The following is a 21,649-nucleotide window of genomic DNA, read 5'->3' as shown; positions in this document are numbered from 1 at the left end:
ATTAGGTCCAGTCGTGGCTGACTCTGGAGTTGCGGCGCTCATCTCGCTTTATTGGCCGAGGGAGCCGGCGTACAGCTTCTGGGTCATGTGGCCAGCATGACTAATCCGCTTCTGGCGAACCAGAGCAGCGCACAGAAACGCCGTTTACCTTCCCGCCGGAGTGGTACCTATTTATCTACTTGCACTTTGATGTGCTTTCGAACTGCTAGGTTGGCAGGAGCAGGGACCGAGCAATGGGAGCTCACCCCATTGCGGGGATTCGAACTGCTGACCTTCTGATCAGCAAGTCCTAGGCTCTGTGGTTTAACCCACAGCACCACCCGTGTTTCCTATAGAGGCAGGCCTATATGCTCGAGCGAGTCGGAAGCTCTTATATACTCAAAATCCATGATGTGAATATCAGGAGGGGGAGGAGGGAGGGAGGGGGAGCTAGGGAAAACCCTCATAATTGATCAAATGGAAACAAAGGCTTAAATTGGCAGCAAACCTCCAGAAATCTGAAAACCGCACATCTGCTGCCGTTGCGTTCTAAATACACAGTTGTGCCCCACATGCTGCGAACGCCAGTAGCAGCTGGCCCCCTGTTGTGAATAAGGAATGAAACAATTTATTACAAAGGGACCTCTCTAAATCAATCTAGAAACCAGTAGCAGAGGACTGGAAGCAGATGTGACACGAGGAATGCCAGCCCACCCGAAGTGGCACTGCCTATTCATCGCGCTTTAAACACTGGGCGGATTCTTCCCTCCCTGGGGTGTGGAGAAAGAACGACGATGGGATACATTACATGAGAAAGGCAGGAATTGAGGCATACACAAACACCCATGAAGTTGGCATTTTCTGACGTAGTCCATTGCCATACATCATCATCATCATAATTTATTATTTATACCCCGCCCATCTGGCTGGGTTTTCCCATCCACTCTGGGCGGCTTCCAACAAAAAATTAAAATACAATAGTCTGTTAAACATTAAAAGCTTCCTTAAACAGGGCTGCCTTCAGATGTCTTCCAAAAGTCGGAGAGTTGTTGTTCTCTTTGACATCTGGTGGGAGGGCGTTCCACAGGGCGGGTGCCACTACCAAGAAGGCCCTTTGCCTGGTTCCCTGTAACTTGGCTTCTCGCAGCGAGGGAACCACCAGAAGGCCCTCGGAGCTGGTGAACAGATGCCCTCTATACCAGGGCTGACTGGTGGGGTGGGGAGGTGTCACCTGGCCAAACCCACTACACTCTTGTTCCTGCTGTGTATCTAGGGCAGCAGTTCTCAACCTGTGGGTCCCCAGATGTTGTTGGACTGCAACTCCCATCATCCCTGAGCTTTGGCCTTGCTAGCTAGGGGTGATGGGAGTTGTAGTTCAACAACATCTGAGGACCCACAGGTTGAGAAAGGCTGATCTAGAGAGTGTGTGGAGGAGGCAATGGTGAGACTTGGGTTGTGGGAGTGGCTCTTTGGGAGTAGCAGCTTGGCTCTCTCACTGTGCCCAAGCAGCCATCTTGTTGTTGCTGCCCTGCCTCTGCATCATCCAGGCACACAGCGATGTTGGTGTTGAGAGAGGAGCTCAGAAGCACTGCCCTGTCTCACCACGCCACTGTTAGTATCGCCCTACTCTCGTGTAGGACCCTGGCAGAGACACATGCCCGACTGGCAAGTTCTCTCCCTCCTGGTCTGCCGTTTTGGAGCTTCAAAAGCTTTCTTCAGCCCGAACATCACAGCGATTGAAACCAAGAAGCATCAGCACACTTAGGATCCTGCAGAGTATTTGCAGTTTCCATAACAGAACCAATAGCACAGCATTTTGGCTAATCCACTTTTATTTACATATAATACACTCGGAACATTCTGACTTAGCTCCATCTTCTTTCTCATCAGACAGCAAAGAGAGAAAGAAGCAAAGGACAATAGTCCCACTTCACCGAACATAGTGATACCAAAACATCCTGTCTCCATCACTTCCCACTCTGTGGAATGAAAACATACACCGTCATGTGATAGACAACAATCTCATGACTGCAAACATGGAACAAGAATCCTAACAGCCACCACACCTCCTCCTCCTCTATGCTGCAACCTTTTGTCAGCATCTCCACGCCCTGCTTGGGAGCTACCAGAGGCTTTGCGTTGGCTTATGTTGGACGCAAAGAATGTGGGACTAGAGGGATATTTGATGTGATCCAGTAAGGCAACTGTTAAACTGAGCAGAAGAACATCCTGCCGTTTGGGGAAGGGCGAGAGCTCAGCGGTAGAGTGTCTGGGGCTGGCTGCAAGAGGAGTGGTGGTGGTGGAAGCTGCCTGACCAAGAGCCCCCCAGGGAAAGCATAGAGGGAGAAGATTTGGATCCGGGCTCCTGGTGGTGGGAAACCAGCTACACCCCAGAGGAGGGGGAAAGATGGGAAGTGCTGGAAGAGAAAATAGGCAGATGCCCCAACCCACAGGAATCAGACTTGACAGAGTCAACCTGGCAGCTTCTCTACTGATAGCCTGCAAGACCGCTCCCCCCCAACTCCCAGAACAAGGCATCTATTGCATGTCACAAAGCAAAGTGCCAGGCAGAAACAGAGAGGGTCCCTTGGGGCTCGCCCTAGACAGAGAGAGGGGCCTGACACAGAGGGTTAGAGAGTGAAGTGGGAGGGAGTTAAAAGTCAGTCTGGGCAACAGTTTCATCTAGAAAGAAGAGGAGGAGGAGGAGGAGGAGGAGGAGGAGGAGGAGGAGGAGGAGGAGGAGGAGTTTGGACTTGATACCCCACTTTATCACTACCCGAAGGAGTCTCAAAGTGGCTAACATTCTCCTTTCCCTTCCTCCCCCACAACAAACAATCTGTGAGGTGAGTGAGGCTGAGAGACTTCAGAGAAGTGTGACTAGCCCAAGGTCACCCAGCAGATGCATGTGGAGGAGCAGGGATGCGAACCTGGTTCACCAGATTACGAGTCTACCACTACACCACACTGGATGTCAAAGGAACAACCCTTCCTTAATCAATCACCATCACCATCACCACCACCATCACCATCATCATCATCATCATCATCATCAAACTAACTGCAAGTTAGCCGGCTTGTTACTGACTTTCTCTGTTCAGTGAATGACCTGTTCTCCCTTTCGGCTCCCTGACACAGAGCATCTATATTGTACACAGAAGCTCCTGTGTTCAATCCCCGGCACCTCCAAGTAGGGCTGGGAGACCTGCCCTCTCTGAAACTCTGGAGAACCCCTGCCTGTCCATGTAGATCATACTAAGCTAGATGGACCAGTGGGTCTGATTCAGGATAATGTTCTGACATTTTTAAGAGAAGAGTCCTTCTGAGTCAGACCAAAGGCCCATCTAGTCCAGCATCCTGTTCTCACATCCCAACCCGATGCCCATGAGAAGCTGAAAAGCAAGACCAGAGCCCCAGGGAACTCTGCAATCTTACACTCGCATGCTTATGCATGAGTAAATCTAATTAACTCAAGGGGTCTTGCTTCCGAGTAGGATTGTGCTGCTGCATTCTTAAGGAGGACAAGGGTTTTGTCTACATGGCAAAGGAGCTCTTTCTTGGCAGATGTCTGCCTGCCTATGGGATCACACAGCATTTGCCATCTTGTGAATAGAGGGCATTGTATGTTTGTTCTGGTAATTATAGGCCTCCGAGTCCGATTGTGATGCTGGCATTAGAGCCCAGCTTCTCAGACTCTGAGATAGTGAACCTCCCAAAGTCAAGAACTGAAATTGTTTTGAGCATTCCCAAGTGGAACGGAAACAAAATGAAGACAGATGCGAAGGGTTGGCAGGCGACCATCTTGGACGGGGCCTGGAGGAGGTTGGCAGAACGGAAAAGGTAGAGGCGTGCATTGGCTTCCAACAATCCGACTCCAAATTCTCCTCTGCGAATGTTGACGTTAAATACCCTCCAGATATCCTCTAAGTGCTGGAGTATTTACTGAATATTTGATATCTGAATTTGACACTTGCTTATAGAATAGCTGGACTTGAGCAAACCCTCGAAAGGGCTGAATCGGATTGACTCAGAAGCCATCCACAGTCAGTAGCCCCTGGGAAAGTAGCATTTCCATGGCAGAAGCAAGATTTAAATCCGGGATTTCCCGATTTCTAACGCAGTCTCTTGGCTGCTATGCTATGCCGTTGACAGACAAGGATCTTCATAGTGTTATCAGCTGTTATAGATCATACAGGCGGAAACAGGAAGGTGCCTTAAACCTAGTTGCCACATTGGTTTATGTAGCTCAGTATTGTCTATACTGACTGACAGGAGCTGTCCAGGGTTCTAGGTGGGGCTCTCTGCAGGGGTCTAGGTGGTGTTCTCTCCCAGGCCTACCTGAGGATGCTGGAGAACATGGGACCTTCTGCATGTAAGGCAATGGTTCTACCATTGGGCTGTGGCTTCTTACGGGCAGGTTATCATCCAAGAAGTCCAACGCATTGCTCTGCTAATGCAGCAGTTTGACTTCACCCCGGGAGGCACACTCCATTGTCTCTCAAGATGGATGCGAACGAAAGCAGCAACAAAATGATCTCCCTGGGGTGCAGGACTAAACAGTGTGTGTGGAGAGCCTGGGCTGCCCTGACCACAAGACTCCCCTCTCAGCGGCAAGATGTGTGGCACAAGCTTGGCTGCAGGAGTTGGTCGAAAGAGGCGTAAAAACCGGTGGGGGGATGGATGGTGGCTGAGGTTGAATCCTGACAAGACAGAAGTACTGTTTTTGGGGGGGACAGGGGGAGGGCAGGTGTGGGGTACTCCCTGGTCCTGTATGGGGTAACTGTGCCCCTGAAGGACCAGGGGCACAGCCTGGGAGTCATTTTGGACTCACTCACAGCTGTCCATGGAGGGGCAGGTCAATTCTGTGTCCAGGGTGGCTGTCTACCCAGAGGCGTAGCATGGGTTGTCAGCATCCAGGGAAAGGCAAGTAATTTGCGCCCCCTAACCCAGGGCAAGGCAAGTAATTTGCGGCCCCTAACCCCTAACCTGCCGCTGCCAGCTTCTTCTTGCTGCTGCCTGGCCTGGGGTATTTACGGTAAGGTAGCCACGGCGGTGGTGGCGGGTCCATGTCAGGTGATCTGAGGTGAGTTGCCGCTGGCTCTGCCACCCAAACGACGCCGCTTGCCCGGAGGAGGAGGAGGGCAGAGAGGCGAGGAAAATGCAACATGGCCCAGCAGCTGCAGCAGCAGCAGCGGCGGCGGGGCTGTGAGGAGGGGCTGCCTGGCGCGCACTCCGCGGCCCTGATGCGCGGGGACCGCGGCGAGTGCTGAGAGCCGCTGCCTGCCGGACACCTTCAGCCCAGACGCTTTCAGCCCGGACGCGCGCACAGGTCGTCGGTTCCACAAGACATGGGGCTCTGCTACAGCCTGTGCCCGAGGCTCTTCGGTGACTCCGGAGGCGGTGAGCGCACCCCCCCGATGTTGCGCCCGGTGCGGCCAGCCCTCCCTGCACCCCCCCACTACGCCACTGTGTCTACCAGCTCCACCTGGTATGCAGGCTGAGACCCTACCTGCCTGTAGACTCTCTCCCCAGGGTGGTGCATGCTCTGGTTATCTCCTGCTTAGACTACTGCAATGCGCTCTATGTGAGGCTACCTTTGAAGGTGACCTGGAAACTACAACTAATCCAGAATGTGGCAGCTAGACTCTTGTCCTGAAGATTTCCTGCAAGGCAGTGGAGGTTTAGGATCAGAGTTTTCCTTCTCTTAGATAGGCTCTCTTCTCAGGTTGACGATCCCCACATGCCCCTCACTTCCGTCTACAGCATGTTCAGAAACTGCCTTGACCGTTAGACCCATGATTCGTTGACATCACAGGACAGATCTGTTGAGACATCCATTTCAGCTTCCACTTCCTCAGCTTTGTAGTGCTTGAGCCAATGGGAGCTTTAACTCTGATCATAAACCTCCCAGCTTGTGGGTCCCTGGATATATATTGATTCCTGATTCTGTTGCTCTCACACAGCACCTGCCACCGTCTGTGGCTCCACGTCAATCTATTTGTGAATGCAAGGTCCCAGGTACATCTCCAGATAGGACTGGCCACTTAGTGTTGACGGTGCTGAGCTCAATGGCCCAATGATCTGACTCAGAATGAGGCAGCTTCCTATAGGAATATAATAATAATAATAATAATAATAATAATAATAATAATAATAATAATAATAATTTATTATTTATACCCCGCCCATCTGGCTGGGCTTCCCCATCCACTCTGGGCGGCTTCCAAAAAAATATTAAAATACTGTAATGCATCAAACTTTAAAAGCTTCCCTAAACAGGGCTGCCTTCAGATGTCTTCTAAAAGTCTGGTAGTTGTTGTTCTCTTTGACATCTGGTGGGAGGGCATTCCACAGGGCGGGTGCCACTACCGAGAAGGCCCTCTGCCTGGTTCCTGTAACTTCTCGCAGTGAGGGAACTGCCAGAAGGCCCTCGGTGCTGGACCTCAGTGTCCGGGGTAGAACGATGGGGGTGGAGACGCTCCTTCAGATATACTGGACCGAGGCCATTTAGGGCTTTAAAGGTCAGCACCAATACTTGGAATTGTGCTCGGAAACGTACTGGGAGCCAATGTAGGTCTTTCAAGACTGGTGTTATATGCTCTTGGCGGCCGCTCCTAGTCACCAGTCTGGCTGCCGTGTTCTGGATTAGTTGTAGTTTCCGGGTCACCTTCAAAGGTAGCCCCACGTAGAGCGCATTGCAGTAGGCCAAGCGGGAGATAACAAGAGCATGCACCCCTCTGGCGTGACAGTCTGTGGGCAGGTAGGGTCTCATCCTGCATACCAGATGGAGCTGGTAGACAGCTGCCCTGGACACAGAATTGACCTGCGCCTCCATGGACAGCTGTGAGTCCAAAATGACTCCCAGGCTGTGCACCTGATCCTTCAGGGGCACAGTTACCCCATTCAGGACCAGGGAGTCCTCCACACCTGCCCACCTCCTGTCCCCCCAAAACAGTACTTCTGTCTTGTCGGGATTCAATCTCAATCTGTTAGCTGCCGTCCATCCTCCAACTGCTTCCAGACGGTTCCTAAAACGCATGTGACAATGGCTAATGAGAGAAGGATGCAGTATGCCACATGGGCGTTGTACCACCCTGGGGGTGTGGGGGTGTGGGAGTTGGGAGGAATGTTCCAATAAACACTCCATGTTCCTAGGGGGCACATCAGGAATGGGCTTGCGCTAAAACCTGGCATTGATTTCAAAGCTCAGAATACAGGAGAACTCTTATACAGCCAGAGTCATAAAATCAGCTCCCCAGTTTCGGGTTACAACAGAGTCAGTTTGCCCACCGTGATTGACATTCTGCAGAGCCCTGCTCAATATTACAGGTTTCTGACAGATTACAAGGTCAGCAGACCAATGATCATAAAGTTTAAAAGACGGAGCCTTGATTTTCAAAGTTTGCAATACAATTTCAGGAAAACAACCTGCCCTGATCATCTTAACAGAAAAGCGAAAGACCATCCCTGACTAATGTTCTTGCCTGCAATAATAATAATAATAAAATGCCATGGACAATGTATGAAAGACCTTTTCCCCTCCATTGATAGTTCATTGAGTTTTTCTTCTGCTGCCTAATTCATTCTGCATTGATCTACTTCCAGAGCTTCAAGCCATTAATGTACATGCACTTAAACCAGTTTTTGCTTAATTCCGTCATTTAGCAAGGGAGGCTAAACTGATTTCAAGAAGGGTTCCAGTGGTTTAAGTGCAGTGATGTTATGGATTTGCACTCATTTATCCAGATCAGATTAACACCTACTTTCTGAAATTAGTGCATATTTTCCCCACGTAGGCAAGTTTATTAGGAAAATTAATGGAGTTCTTTTGTGGCTTAAAGAAAAAAATAATCAACAAGACAAAACCCAAACAGAGCTGAGCTACATTTTGTGGGAAAGAAAGCTCTGTGAATTATATGACTGTATTCAGCGCCAGACAATATTCTCTTTCCAAATGAGAAATCACCAGGCCTGTGGATAAGTCAAACACATTTTGGAACATTAAGGGGTTCTAATTCAATCGCCACTCCATTCATTTTTAAAGCATTTAGAGTGATTCTCCTCTGATTTGTCATGGCAGCTAGAATCCTCATGGAATAGATGCATTGTCTGGTTTAGATTCAGAGGTGGAGAGTCAACAGGCCATCAGTATTGCCAAGAGACTAACCATCTGTTCTGTTGGATGGTTATTTGGAGTGTTCTCACCACCTGCCTCTTTTTTACTAAATGGCTTGCTTATATGATAACCAGTTGTTGCGCTTTTTTTTTTGAAAGGCACACACATGTTGAAAGGAAGTTTTGCTGTTTTGTAACCTGTGCTACCTATCACAGCTTTTGGGGGTGCAGAACGGATTTCAAACCTGGAACATCTGCAGAGATGTTCAGCTTCTGCGTATAAACTGAGGGCACTTCCAGACTACTGCTGTTTTCGACAGGCTCCAATCACGTACCGGCAAATCCCTGCTGGCACAACTATAGTTGTGAGTGATTTGTGGAAGTTGGTCAGTAGTTCGCTGCACCTCAGCCAGTGTGGCGTATCAGCAGAAGATACAGAGCTCCAGTAGAGATTTCCTGCTCCTAACAGAACAGCTTTTTCCAGATACCTCTGTTGAGGGGGAAAGTACTCTTCCACACATTTCAAAAAGTGTCTCCAGACTCTATAGCTAAACGCTACTGTCTAGTAAATATACGGCGGTATGGATCCATTAATATTCTCTCTTCTTCTTTGGGGATCACTTGTAGCTGAGTAAGATTGTCTTTCATAAACACAGTTTTAACAATGAGTCCGTAAGTGACTGTGGAGGCCAATTCTGGATCCACACGTCCTTCCACAGTGGGGACATAGGTTTCCAGGTGGGGGTTGATCACGGTGTGGATTTGCCGAGCGTGCCTTCCTCCTAGCACGTTTCTCCCTTGTGTCCTGAGTTTGAGTGTCTTCAAAGCCCATGACACCTTTGGTAATGGCAGTTCTCCAATTGGAGCGTTCGCAGGCCAGTGTTTCCCAGTTGTTGGTGTTTATACTACATTTGAGACAGTCTTTAAACCTCTTTTGTTGACCACCAGCATTACACTTTCCATTTTTAAGTTCAGAATAGAGTAGTTGCTTTGGAATATGATAATCAGGCATCCGCACAACATGTACAGCACTTTCCTCTACTTGTGATTCCCAGCAACTATACTGCCTCTGAAAATGGAGACAGACCATAGTCATCAGGGCTGGTAGCCATCTGCAGCCCTCTCCTCCACGAATTTGTCTAATCCTCTCTTAGGTAAAGGTAAAGGTACCCCTGACCATTAGGTCCAGTCATGACTGACTCTGGAGTTGTGGTGCTCATCTCGCTTTATGGGCCGAGGGAGCTGGCGTACAGCTTCCGGGTCATGTGGCCAGCATGACTAAGCCGCTTCTGGCGAACCAGAGCAGCACATGGAAACACCATTTACCTTCCCGCCAGAGCAGTACCTATTTATCTACTTACACTTTGACGTGCTTTCAAACTGCTAGGTTGGCAGGAGCAGGGACCGAGGAACGGGAGCTCACCCTGTCGCAGGGAATCAAACCGCCAGCCTTCTTATTGGCAATCCCTAGGCTCTGTGGTTTAGACCACAGTGCCACCCGTGTCCTCTCTTAAAGCCATCTAAATTGGTGGCCATCACTTCTCCCCGTGGGCGCAAGTTGCACAGTTTTAACTATGCACTCAACGAAGGAGTGCTGTCTCTTATCCGTTCTGAATCTCCCAGCATTTAGCTTCATTGCGTGTCCTTGAGTTCTAGGTGATATTAGAGACGGAGATCCCACCTTTCCTTCCAAAGGATCCCAGAGTTCCCTTTGATGAGTATCCGATCCAATCCATTTGCAACGGAAGCGAGATGATGTGTTCACCCCACACTTTCCAACGTCCTTTCTCATTGTTTTCCTTATCAGGGGGGAGTATGATATTTTTGGGGAAGCGGGTTTTTGTTGTTGCTCAGTATAATGTGAACAATACACTGGGCCTGGTCCATGTCTTGAGTCAGCACATCCCCTACATCTGAATGTTCAGGAATAAGGGTACCAGGTGCACTTGGTTACCATAGCAACAACAGCAAGGTTGAGTGTACGGTTTGCTGAGTCATTCACCCTACTATTACTGCATCTTTTAAAAATAATCTAAAATTTTATGTTTCCATTTCAATTATAATATCTGTTACATTACAAGTGTTATTAAAATCCCACTAACGATTTCAGCTGTTTACAGTGGTTGTTGAGGTAAATTATAAATTCCCCCCATTCCTTGTTCAAAGTTTTGATCATTGTGATTTCTAATTTTTCCAGGCAGTTTCGCCATTTCGGCGTAATCCATCAATTTAGTCTGCCGTTCTTCTCTGGTCGGGACTTTGTCATCTTTCCAGCTCTGGGCTAGTAAAATCTGTCTTCCAGTCCCTTTTGCAAACAGCCATATAATTTGTTATGCCTCTCTTGGCATAAAGGTGGGCTTAAAATTGAGAGAAAGCAAATGCGCTGTAATCATTTGGGTCTGGTCTCCTCAACACCGTAACAAGGAACTGGATTTCTAAAGACCACTCTTGGGAAGCAATGTTAAGAACTGCTATGACACGTAACATGAAAGGAGGTCCAAATGTACGTAGCTATTATTTCAAGCCTGTTCAGTCTTATTTGCAGACTGTTCACTGAGTAAGGGGAGAAAGCATAGAATCACTGAAAATGTCATGTCCATTTTCCTAGGCCCGGATGAAATCCCATTCTTTCCCCCTCTTCCACTCAGGAAGGCCTGGTTGTTGGGTTTTTTTTTTGCTGCTGAGATTATGTCACTTTCAGCACTCTGAGACATTTTAAATCTGCTGGATCATATTCCTTCTTAATTCCACCCCAGTGAATTTGCCTGAAACTTGAAGAACATTTGCTGGTTTTAAGTTCGCTCTTCCACCCCACTCCCACTGTTCAGCCAGAGCCAGCAAGGAAACATAACAGAGGGAATGGGTTAAAGGCAAAATATAGGGTACATTCACCCCACACATTTAAAGCAGTATGATACCACTTCCAGTCATGGCTTCCCCCAAAGGATTCTGGGAGCTGTGGTTTGCTAAGGGTGAGGAAAGCTCTTAGGAGACCCCAATTCCCCTCACAGAGCTATTCCCAGAATTCCCTGGGAGGAAGGATTGACTGTTACATCTTTCTGGGAATAATAGCTCTCCTAATAACTTTCATCACCTTCAACAAACTGCAATTCCTAGAATTCTTTAGGGGAAGAAGAATGGCAGACAAAATTAATGGACTACGCAGAATTAGACAAAATGACTGGAAGGATTCAAAACCAGCGGGACCAGAGATTTACAGAAGATTGGAAGAAATATCTGAACGATTTGGAGAGCAACTGTAATCAACGAATTAGGCTACTAGGACTACAAGAAGTTTCGTAAGGAGAAATATATGAAATATTGCAAAATAGAGAAAGAAGAGAGATTAGTTATGAGATTTAAAGGTAATAATGAAAGTAAGAAATGTATACTAAATGATTAGAGTGGAAAATTTTCAGATGTTATTGATGGAAGTCCAAAAATAATTGTATAAGGTGTTTGAAATGTATGACAGGAATGTGGCTTGATGTCTGCCCTAACTGAAAGCTGGCTTGTAAGTCAGGCAACTGTGTGTCCTACTTTACAGAAGACATTTCTCTATCTGATGACAACCTCTGTCTGAAAGGCTGTTCAGTTGGAAGGAGATTCCAGCTGAACATCAGGAAGAACTTTCTGACAGTAAGAGCAGTTTGACAGTGGAACGGTTTCCCTCAGGAGGTTGTGGACTCTCCTTCCTTGGAGATTTTTAATCAGAGGTTGGGTGGCCACCTGTAATGGATGCATCACAAGGGGTTAGACTAGATGACCCTTGGGCTCCCTTCCGACTCTACAATTCTATGATGAAATCCAGGTCTGGTTTGAACAGAAAGAATCATAAGAAGGGCCTGGTAATTGCCCATCAACGGTGAACACCTGGGAAGCAGACTGAGCAGGTATGCAGCGCACCAGCACACAGTCTTCCCCATTATGGGAAGATGCATTGCATTTCTATTTAAATTATAGCCATTATTTCAACATTTGCATCCATACATATACATGAGCATATGCACCCTTCAGGCAAATCAGTGTTTTTGTTGACGCCTGCCTTGGTACGCTCTCCTGACATGCCTTGCAGCCTCAGGCTCACTGAGAGGCCAGCCACACCATTGATTTCCATGGCAGGTCAGAAGCTTACATCAAAAGTTTTCACATGCTCAGCTTGCTGACCTTAGTCTATCCTTGATGCTTTGGAGCAAATGAGATACAGCTCAGGGACATCCCTGGACAGTGAAGTGGGAAGAAGAAGAAGAAGAAGAAGAAGAAGAAGAAGAAGAAGAAGAAGAAGAAGAAGAAGAAGAGGAGGAGGAGGAGGAGTAGTAGTTTGGATTTGATATCCTGCTTTACCACTGCCCGAAGGAGTCTCAAAGCGGCTAACATTCTCCTTTCCCTTCCTCCCCCACAACAAACACTCTGTGAGGTGAGTGGGGCTGAGAGACTTCAGAGAAGCATGACTAGCCCAAGGTCACCCAGCAGCTGCATGTGGAAGAGCAGGGAAGCAAACCCAGTTCACCAGATTACAAGTCTATCGCTCTTAACCACTACACCACACTGAGATTCAGAATATATATTTTTTTCTTGTTTTCCTCCTCCAAAAACCAGGTGCGTCTTGTGGTCTGGTGCGTCTTAAAGAGCGAAAAATACAGTAGTTTCTTTTGTCTGTGCTAAGTCTCACAACCTTTAGCTTCACTGGACAGCCTCAAGTTGGAGAGGGAAAGAAAAACTTCTCTCAGTTATGATTCTTATGATAATTACCATATTATTATTTATACCCCGCCCATCCGATTGGGTTGCCCCTGCCACTCTGGGCAGCTTCCATCACATATAACAACATGATAAAATGCCAAACATTAAAAACTTCCCGAAATAATAATAATAATAATCTCTCTCCGCATGTCTGCGTCCAAAACACTACCCTGCCTCCCACAAAGAGTCCAAGGCATGCTTTTAAAAAGCAGACCAGGAAAAATATATATAATAATCTCCAAACCATTATAGTCAGATTGTACACATTTCTTTTTCTCTTCTTTTTGCCAGAGATGATGGACAGCCCATATGCGCGGTCTGATATGCCCAGCTAATTACATTGATGTTCAGCAGCAGTGCTCCAGTTAAAGACCTGTCAGCATTTTCTTATTTGCCGGGTTCAGAATGTAGTTGTAAACCAATCGATTCTGGGCTGAGTTCTGACATGCTGGTCTATGTACTCGAGAGGCATCAAACATCTGCTAAATACAGCACATAAACAGCCTTTTCTATTACATAGCAGGGGAGGGGGAGGGGGAGGAATTAACACTGCCCATCAAACTAATATACGTGAAGCGAGCGCCAGCCCATGAAATCTTACGCTATAATACAATCAATTTGGGAGCAAGCCTAATGCCAAGCCAAAGGATGGGTGGCTAAGGGGCCTTTGGAAGAAGTGGGAACCCTGTGTTGCTAATGGAGAGGGAAGCCTGTTTTGGGGCACTCATGGCACAGGAGAAGCCCTCTGATGCCAATGCGAAGCTCCACAGCTGTGCATAGGAGGTCAGCCACATTGGGAATTGTCCAAGAGAGCCAGTGTGGTGTAGTGGTTAAGAGCGGTGGACTCGTAATCTGGTGAACTGGGTTCGCTTCCCTGCTCCTCCACATGCAGCTGCTGGGTGACCTTGGGCCAGTCCCACTTCTCTGAAGTCTCTCAGCCCCACTCACCAGAGTGTTTGCTGTGGGGGAGGAAGGGAAAGGAGAATGTTAGCCGCTTTGAGACTCCTTCGGGTAGTGATAAAGCGGGATATCAAATCCAAACTCTTCTTCCTCTTCTTCTTCTTCTGGCTCAGAAGGGACCCCCACTGGCCTGACCTCAGGGCCATTCCCTGGAATGGACATTTCCCCTGCAGACGGGTGATAGCAGTGCTTTTGAATGGAAGACATGCTCAGCACCCACCCACGGCCATGCATTTTGGGGAGAGATCTATTGTCTGGGCAACGGGATCTCTGGTACGCTAAGGTGGCAGGTGGTCAACATGAACCAGTGGCGTAGCGTGGGTTGTCAGCACCCGGGGCAAGGCAAGTAATTTGCACACCCTAACCCGTGGATTTGCGCCCCCTAACCCTACCCCCCAGATGTTGCGGCTGGTGCGGCCGGCCCCCCCTGCACCCCCCACGCTACGCCACTGACATGAACAGGAGCAGAGTTTGTGTCCCATTCAAAAGTGGTCCCACCATCTGGACCAATGCAGTAAGAGAAGTGATGAAGAAATCATAGAATCATGTAAGTGGAGAGTTGGAAGGGACCACGATGGTCATCTCTTGCAACCCCAATCTTTTGCCCAACGTAGCTCAGACCCACAACTCTCTGAGATTAAGAGTTTCATGCTCTACTGACTGAGCGAATCTGCCCATTTCAGTTTCTCTCATTTTTACAATTCTAAATACAGTTCTCCGTATTTCCACATCCATTTGCATTCTTTCTTTTTTAAGTCTGTATGAAAATGCACCAGCATTCTAATGCGAATTTCTTCTAATAAACACACTTTTGTATGCACTATTGTCTAATATACACATTTCCAAAAAAACAATTTCCCCCAGTATAATGCACTAGTGAATGTTATTTTCCAACACATGCATTATTATTATTATTATTATTATTATTATTATTATTATTATTATTACTCATTTCACCCTAGCACCTGAATATTTGTATATGTTACCGGGCAGGAGGACTGCATTGCAAAATTCACAAAAAGCAGAGTTTTTGAACAATGCCTGCGTTTCACTTCACATACTGGTTTGGAAAGCGAATTAGGTAGGTTCCCCCCTTTAAAATCAAACTGAATCAAATTTCTCCCGCTCCCCAGGAAAGAGTTAAGTTCAGAGTATGGCCAGTACCTCTTCTATCGCTACCAATGTAGATTTTTATTACTGCACCTAAATCAATTTTCTGCCCTTCACATTTGACCCACTAAGCTTTGAATCTGCTGACACGGGAGAGAAGCAGCCCTTTCTAAATTGAGGTTGCAAGATTTCCTTTTTGTAACACACACAGACACACACTGTATTTTTTCATTATTATTATCGCCTCGTCGTGTTTCCTAGCACAAAGCTGCTTTCTCTTATGTTGTAACAACATGCTTTACAGTTTGCATTGTGTGCTTCACACAAACGACAACTTCAGTGGGGGGAACAGGAGAAGAGGCAGTCAAACTGGCAGGTCCACAGTCAGGAAGCAACAACAAGCCCAACAAAGGTCAGAAGGAAGAGGAGGCCCAGAAGAGTATCAGAGTCTAGGCAGGTGAGAAGTCCAGCCAGGCAAGGATCACAGGAACAGGCTACAGGTCAGCAAAAGATTGAGTTGCTGTGGCAAAGACCAAGGGAAAAAAGCAGGTCTTATGTAGTCTCCTTGACTTGCTCCCAGCTGTAGTGCATCTCATCACCTGACTCTACTTGCCAACCCGATTCGGATAATAAAATAATAATAATAATAATAATAATAATAATAATAATAATAATAATAATAATAATAATAATAATAATAATAATTTCTTATTTATACCCCACCCATCTGGCTGGATTTCCCCAGCCACTATGGGTGGCTTCCAACTGAATGTTAAAAACAACACAGTGTCAGACATTCAAAATTTCCTCAAACTTGTCTTTTAAAAGTAAAATAGTTGCTTATTGCCTTGACATCTGCTGGGAGGGTGTTCTACAGGGCAGCTGTCACTACTGAGAAGGCCCTCTGCCTGGTTGCCTGTAACCTCACTTCTCGCAGTGAGGGAACCGCCAGAAGGCCCTCGGAGCTGGACATCAGTGTCCGGGCAGAACGATGGGGGTGGAGATGCTCCTTCAGTTATACTGGACCGAGGCCGTTTAGGGCTTTAAAGGTCAGCACCAACACTTTGAATTGTGCTCGGAAACGTACTGGGAGCCAATGTAGATCTTTCAGGACCAGTGTTATACAGTCTCGGTGGCCACTCCCAGTCACCAGTCTAGCTGCCGCATTCTGGATAAATTGCAGTTTCTGAGTCACCTTCAAAGGTAGCCCCACATAGAGCGCATTGCAGTAGTCCAAGCAGGAGATAACTAGAGCACAGCCAAGGCCTGGCTTCTGCAAAACCTCACAATGCTCATGACAACTACAAAGAGTTCTGGCGGGGAGCAGGTTTTTTGTGCAAGAGCTCCAGATCGTCTTTCATGCTGCAACCTGAATTGGGTTGTGTGCGACTGAGTCTCATTCCCAGATAGTGACAGTCTGGATTTATGGAAAGTACCTACTGTAGCTTCTAAAAAAAAATAGAAAGTCTCTCTCTTTCTCTCTCTGGATAGTGTGACTAGTTTGGGCAACCTGACATGGTATCCAAATCAAGAACTGTCTCCCACATTGTGGTTTAGGAATGGATGGTTCTTCTCTGATGGAAAGGACAAAGCGTCACAATCGTTTTGCAGGGACATTTCCATCTGCAATTTGATCTGGGAATCAAAATGAGGCAGCGACTGCAGACCTGATGACCCAGTGCTGGACTGGGGAAATAAGCTAGCCAAGGCTGCTGCCTTATTATTCTGTTCATCATCAGAAACTGCTTCTTTCTTTTTCCTGTTCCTAGATAAGGCTAGGCTATTTGGATACTGGCTTATATGAATACAACAGTCGAAGCACTCAAAATCCACCTGTTTCAAAGAGCTTTTCACTGATGTATTTTTGTTCGGACATGCTGTTGTCGTATTGTTCTATAGCTGTTCTATTGTTTTGCTGCCACAGCTTTGGAAATGAATCTGTACTGTTTAATATAGATTCACGGTGTGGGAAGGGACCCCAAGGATCATCTAGCCCAACCCCCTGAAATGCAGGAATCTCAGCTCGAACATACAGGACAAATGGCCATCCAATGTCTGCTTAAAGAGAACTGAAGTTGCATGAGATTTTTCACCTGTTCTTGTATGTTCTTTCAACGCTGATTTCAAATCTGAAATCGATTTTTGTGTACATGCTCTATTTATTTTCAATTTCTGACTTTTGACGATATGTCATATTTACACTGGGGATAAGTGGACACTGACACGTTGACCTACCTTAACCGCATGGTAATTATTGTTTTGCAAACTTAATTTTTCTTTATTTTTATAGTTTTGTAATCTAAATATTTGTATTTTTTCAGATCAGACCATGGCTTCTTCAAGTAGACAAAAATGTGTAAACAATCTATTTATTTCAACACACCAAGTCTGGGAAAATGTTTATGAAGACTACACATGTGCAATGGATTTTATATTTTTGAAAAGTTACAGAGGTGCTGAGTAAGGGAACTAGAAAGGTCAGCTGTGTGAAAATGGATTAACATCAAGAAGAAGGATGAAGAGGAGATTAAAGAAGAATGAAGTGGCTACATCAGGAAGTAACGGACATATGTTTGCAACAGGAGAGGGGAAAGCTAATTTTTTTAAAGAAATTGTATTAAATTTAAATATTTTGGACCATTTTTTTTAATTTTGACAACCAATAAAATTAATTAATTAATTAATAAAACCTGCAAGGAAGGAGAGTCCATCACCTCCTGAGGGAGTCTGTCCCACTATCGAACAGCTCTTACAAAAAGTACTTCTGATATTTCGTCGGAATCCCCTTTCTTGTAACTTGAGAACATTGGTTTGGGTCCTCAAGGGCCACCTAGTCTAACCTCCTGCCATGCAGGAATATACAACAATTGCATTGCAATTTGTGTTTATTAGGATAAATTCATACGAAAATGCTGATGAATTTTTGTGAGGACGTGTGTGTGTGTGTGTGTGTGTGTGTGTATGATGTAATATATATATATATTGTTTAGTCGTTTAGTCATTTCCGACTCTTCATAACCCCATGGACCAGAGCACTTCAGGCACTCATGTCTTCCACTGCTTCCCGCAGCTTGGTCAAACTCATGCTGGTAGCTTCGAGAACACTGTCCAACCATCTCGTCCTCCGTCATCCCCTTCTCCTTGTGCCCTCCATCTTTCCCAACATCAGGGCCTTTTCCAGGGAGTCTTCTCTTCTCATGAGGTGGCCAAAGTATTGGAGCCTCAGCTTCAGGATCTATCCTTCCAGTGAGCACTCAGGGCTGATTTCCTTCAGAATGGAGAGGTTTGATCTTCTTGCAGTCCATGGGACTCTCAAGAGTCTCCTCCAGCACCATAATTCAAAAGCATCCATTCTTTGGCGATCAGCCTTCTTTATGGTCCAGCTCTCACTTCCATGCATCACTACTGGGAAAACCATAGCTTTAAGTATACGGACCTTCCTTTTACGCTAGGCCTATGCAAAGTCAAATTATGGGGCAGGTGTTTTTTTTTAACAGCAGCGATGATCAGACTTAATTGCAGCTGGCCCTCCTAAAGGCTTGAAATGTACAGTGTATATACTACTATTCTCCATCTAGAACACACAACTAGTTGATATGAAGGGAAGTGTAGTAACCCTATAGAGAACTTGGGAGCTGGATCCGGGGGGCGGGGCGGAGTGGGTGCTATAAAGAACCAGGTGCTTTATAGCTGATGTGATTAGATTAGAGGCAAGCCCATTTTGAGAGGCTTTCTTTGCGCTGCCTGCGACACTGCAGCAATTTCCCCTTCTACATTCAGGCAAGGTATCAGGCGAATGATAAATCATTTGCATCCATTTCTCAATGAATGGAGGGGAGGCGAATTAGTATGCAAATGTAACTGTTGGCAAGCAGGACCGTGTCAGCCTGAACGGAGTCAAATTAGTTGACGATTTTCCAAGAACAAATTTGCATATTTGCTGGTGGGGTGGGGGGAGGAAACACACACACACACAAACAGAGAGGGAGAAAGAACCCGAGACCTGCTTGCAGGCCACACGTCCAGGTTATCCAACTGGGAACAGAGGCTCTTTTTGAAATGTTGTCTGAAAGAATGTGATTAGGAGGAAAACTGACGACCGGTTGATGCATTCAGCTGGACCCGTTGCAAAGCATTATTCCCCAAAGAATCTGTCACTTTTCCTGCTGCAGGCATAGGCCTGACATCAGTGTGAGGCATCTTCAGGCAGTACCCAGAGACCCAGCAGGCCTAGTACTGACAACTGCTCTGGGCCCACTGATTAAAGGTAAAGGGTAAAGGGACCCCTGGCCATTAGGTCCAGTCGTGACCGACTCTAAGGTTGCAGCGCTCATCTCGCTTTATTGGCCGAGGGAGTCGGCGTACAGCTTCCGGGTCATGTGGCCAGCATGACTAAGCCGCTTCTGGCGAACCAGAGCAGCACACGGAAACACCATTTACCTTCCTGCCGGAGCGGTACCTATTTATCTACTTACACTTTGACATGCTTTCAAACTGCTAGGTTGGCAGGAGCAGGGACCGAGCAACGGGAGCTCACCCCGTCGCAGGGATTCGAACCACCAACATTCTTATCGGCAAGCCCTAGGCTCTGTGGTTTAGACCACAGTGCCACCCTGGTCCTCTCTTAAAGCCATCTAAATTGGTGGCCATCACTTCTCCCCGTGGGCGCAAGTTGCACAGTTTTAACTATGCACTCAACGAAGATCCATGTGGCCAGCATGACTAAGCTGCTTCTGGCGAACCAGAGCAGCACACGGAAACGCCATTTACCTTCCCGCCGGAGCAGTGCCTATTTAACTACTAGCACTTTGACGTGCTTTCGAACTGCTAAGTTGGCAGGAGCAGGGACCAAGCAACGGGTGCTCACCCCGTCTCGGGGATTCGAACCACCGACCTTCTGATCGGCAAGTCCTAGGCTCTGTGGTTTAACCCACAGCGCCCACTGATTAGCAGCAGGCAAATAACAAAGAAACAAGCACCATTTCAATTCCCCCGCAATGACCCCAGAGTGATGCTAAACTGGAGGCATTGTGGGAAATTGAAAATGGCGGCTCACCAGTGGACACTAATCAGGGCAAGGTGGCTGCTTGCCTCGGTAGCTAGCAGCTCAGATCACCTCCCTGTCTCCAATAGACGTCCCATTGTGTTAAGGGACGCAGATGGCACTATGGTCTAAACCACCGAGCCTCTTGGGCTTGCCGATTGTAAGGTCGGCAGTTCGAATCCGAAAGGCGGGGTGAGTTCCTGTTGCTCTGTCCCAGCTCCTGCCAACCTAGAAGTTCGAAAGCATGAGTAAATAAATAGGTACCACTGTGGTGGGAAGGTAAAGGGTGTTTCCGTGCACTCTGGCACTCCTCCGTGAGCCAGAAGCAGTTTAGTCATGCTGGCCACATGACCTGGAAAAGATGTCTGCAGACAAATGCTGGCTCCCTCAGCCTGAAAGCAGAGATCATATCCCATAGTGAAATTTGACTGGACTTAACCATCCAGGGGTCCTTTACCTTACCTCTTTACCAACCCATTTTGATGGATTAATGAAAACAGACGGCTATGACGGGAGTTGTAGTTCAAAACATCTGGAGGGCACCAGGTTGGCGACTGCTGTTCCGTATACAATGCCCTGCAGCCAAATAGTGGAAGCCATCTTTGCTCACCAGGAAGCAAAGGGGGAAACAACCTAACTAAAGGCAGGGACCACTTAAGGAGCAAACACCATTTTTAATGCAAATCGACTAACGTTTTCAGGCAATCTATATATACAGAGCACTCGGCAAAAGTATTTCCTCTCTAGCGCAGCGGCACACTGCATGCAGTGCTCTCAGGGAAAATTCTTCCTGCCTTGGATGGGAGCAATAAACCAGATTATTTTACGGCAGGCAGTAATTAGGCAGAAAGGCTGCTAGTAAAAAGAAATAAATATATAAATAAATATATATATATAAAGGCAGACCCCCCTCCAACAACCCCCTTCCCTCAGCTCTCTTGCATGCTGTCGTAACATCTCCTGCCTGGTTTTTATAGTTCTCTCTGGAGCCGTCGTTTCCCGTCCCTCATCAACATGCCTTGCTCATTTTCCAGCGGCGGCCAATCGTGGGCCAGCGCACATATTGAGTGGATATTTACGGCACCGGAGCTGTAGGTCGTAACTCAAAGCCTGCGGAAAGCGGGTGCGGAAGAACTCGTGTCTTGGAAAGCCCCGACGCTGAGCCAAGGCTGGCCAGGAGACAAAAGGAGGCTTGCAATCTGCAATGGCTGCAAGTGTGGTTTTGTCGTGGAACGTAGGAGACATGGAATTCCGGGGCGGAATCGATTAGGTTGTGTGTGTCGAAGGAAGCACCCAGGAGATATCTATCTCCATTCATTGTACAGCCATACCTTGGTTTTCAAATAGGTTCGTTCTCGAAGGTTTTGGCTCCCGAACGCCGCAAACCCGGAAGTGAGTGCTCTGGTTTGTGAATGTTCTTTGGAACCCAAAGGTCTGATACGACTTCCAATTGGCTGCAGGAGCTTCCAGTGTGGTGTAAGAGCAAGAGTGTGCAAGAGCCAGTGTGGTGTAGTGGTTAAGAGTGGTAGTCTCGTAATCTGGGGAACCGGGTTCGCGTCTGCGCTCCTCCACATGCAGCTGCTGGGTGATCTTGGGCCAGTCACACTTCTCTGAAGTCTCTCAGCCCCACTCACCTCACAGAGTGTTTGTTGTGGGTGAGGAAGGGAAAGGAGAATGTTAGCCACTTTGAGACTCCTTAAA

The sequence above is a fragment of the Podarcis melisellensis genome, assembly GCF_964234715.1.
Source record: "Podarcis melisellensis genome assembly, chromosome: 4".
NCBI lineage: Eukaryota > Metazoa > Chordata > Lepidosauria > Squamata > Lacertidae > Podarcis > Podarcis melisellensis.
This window is presented reverse-complemented; position numbering follows the sequence as displayed.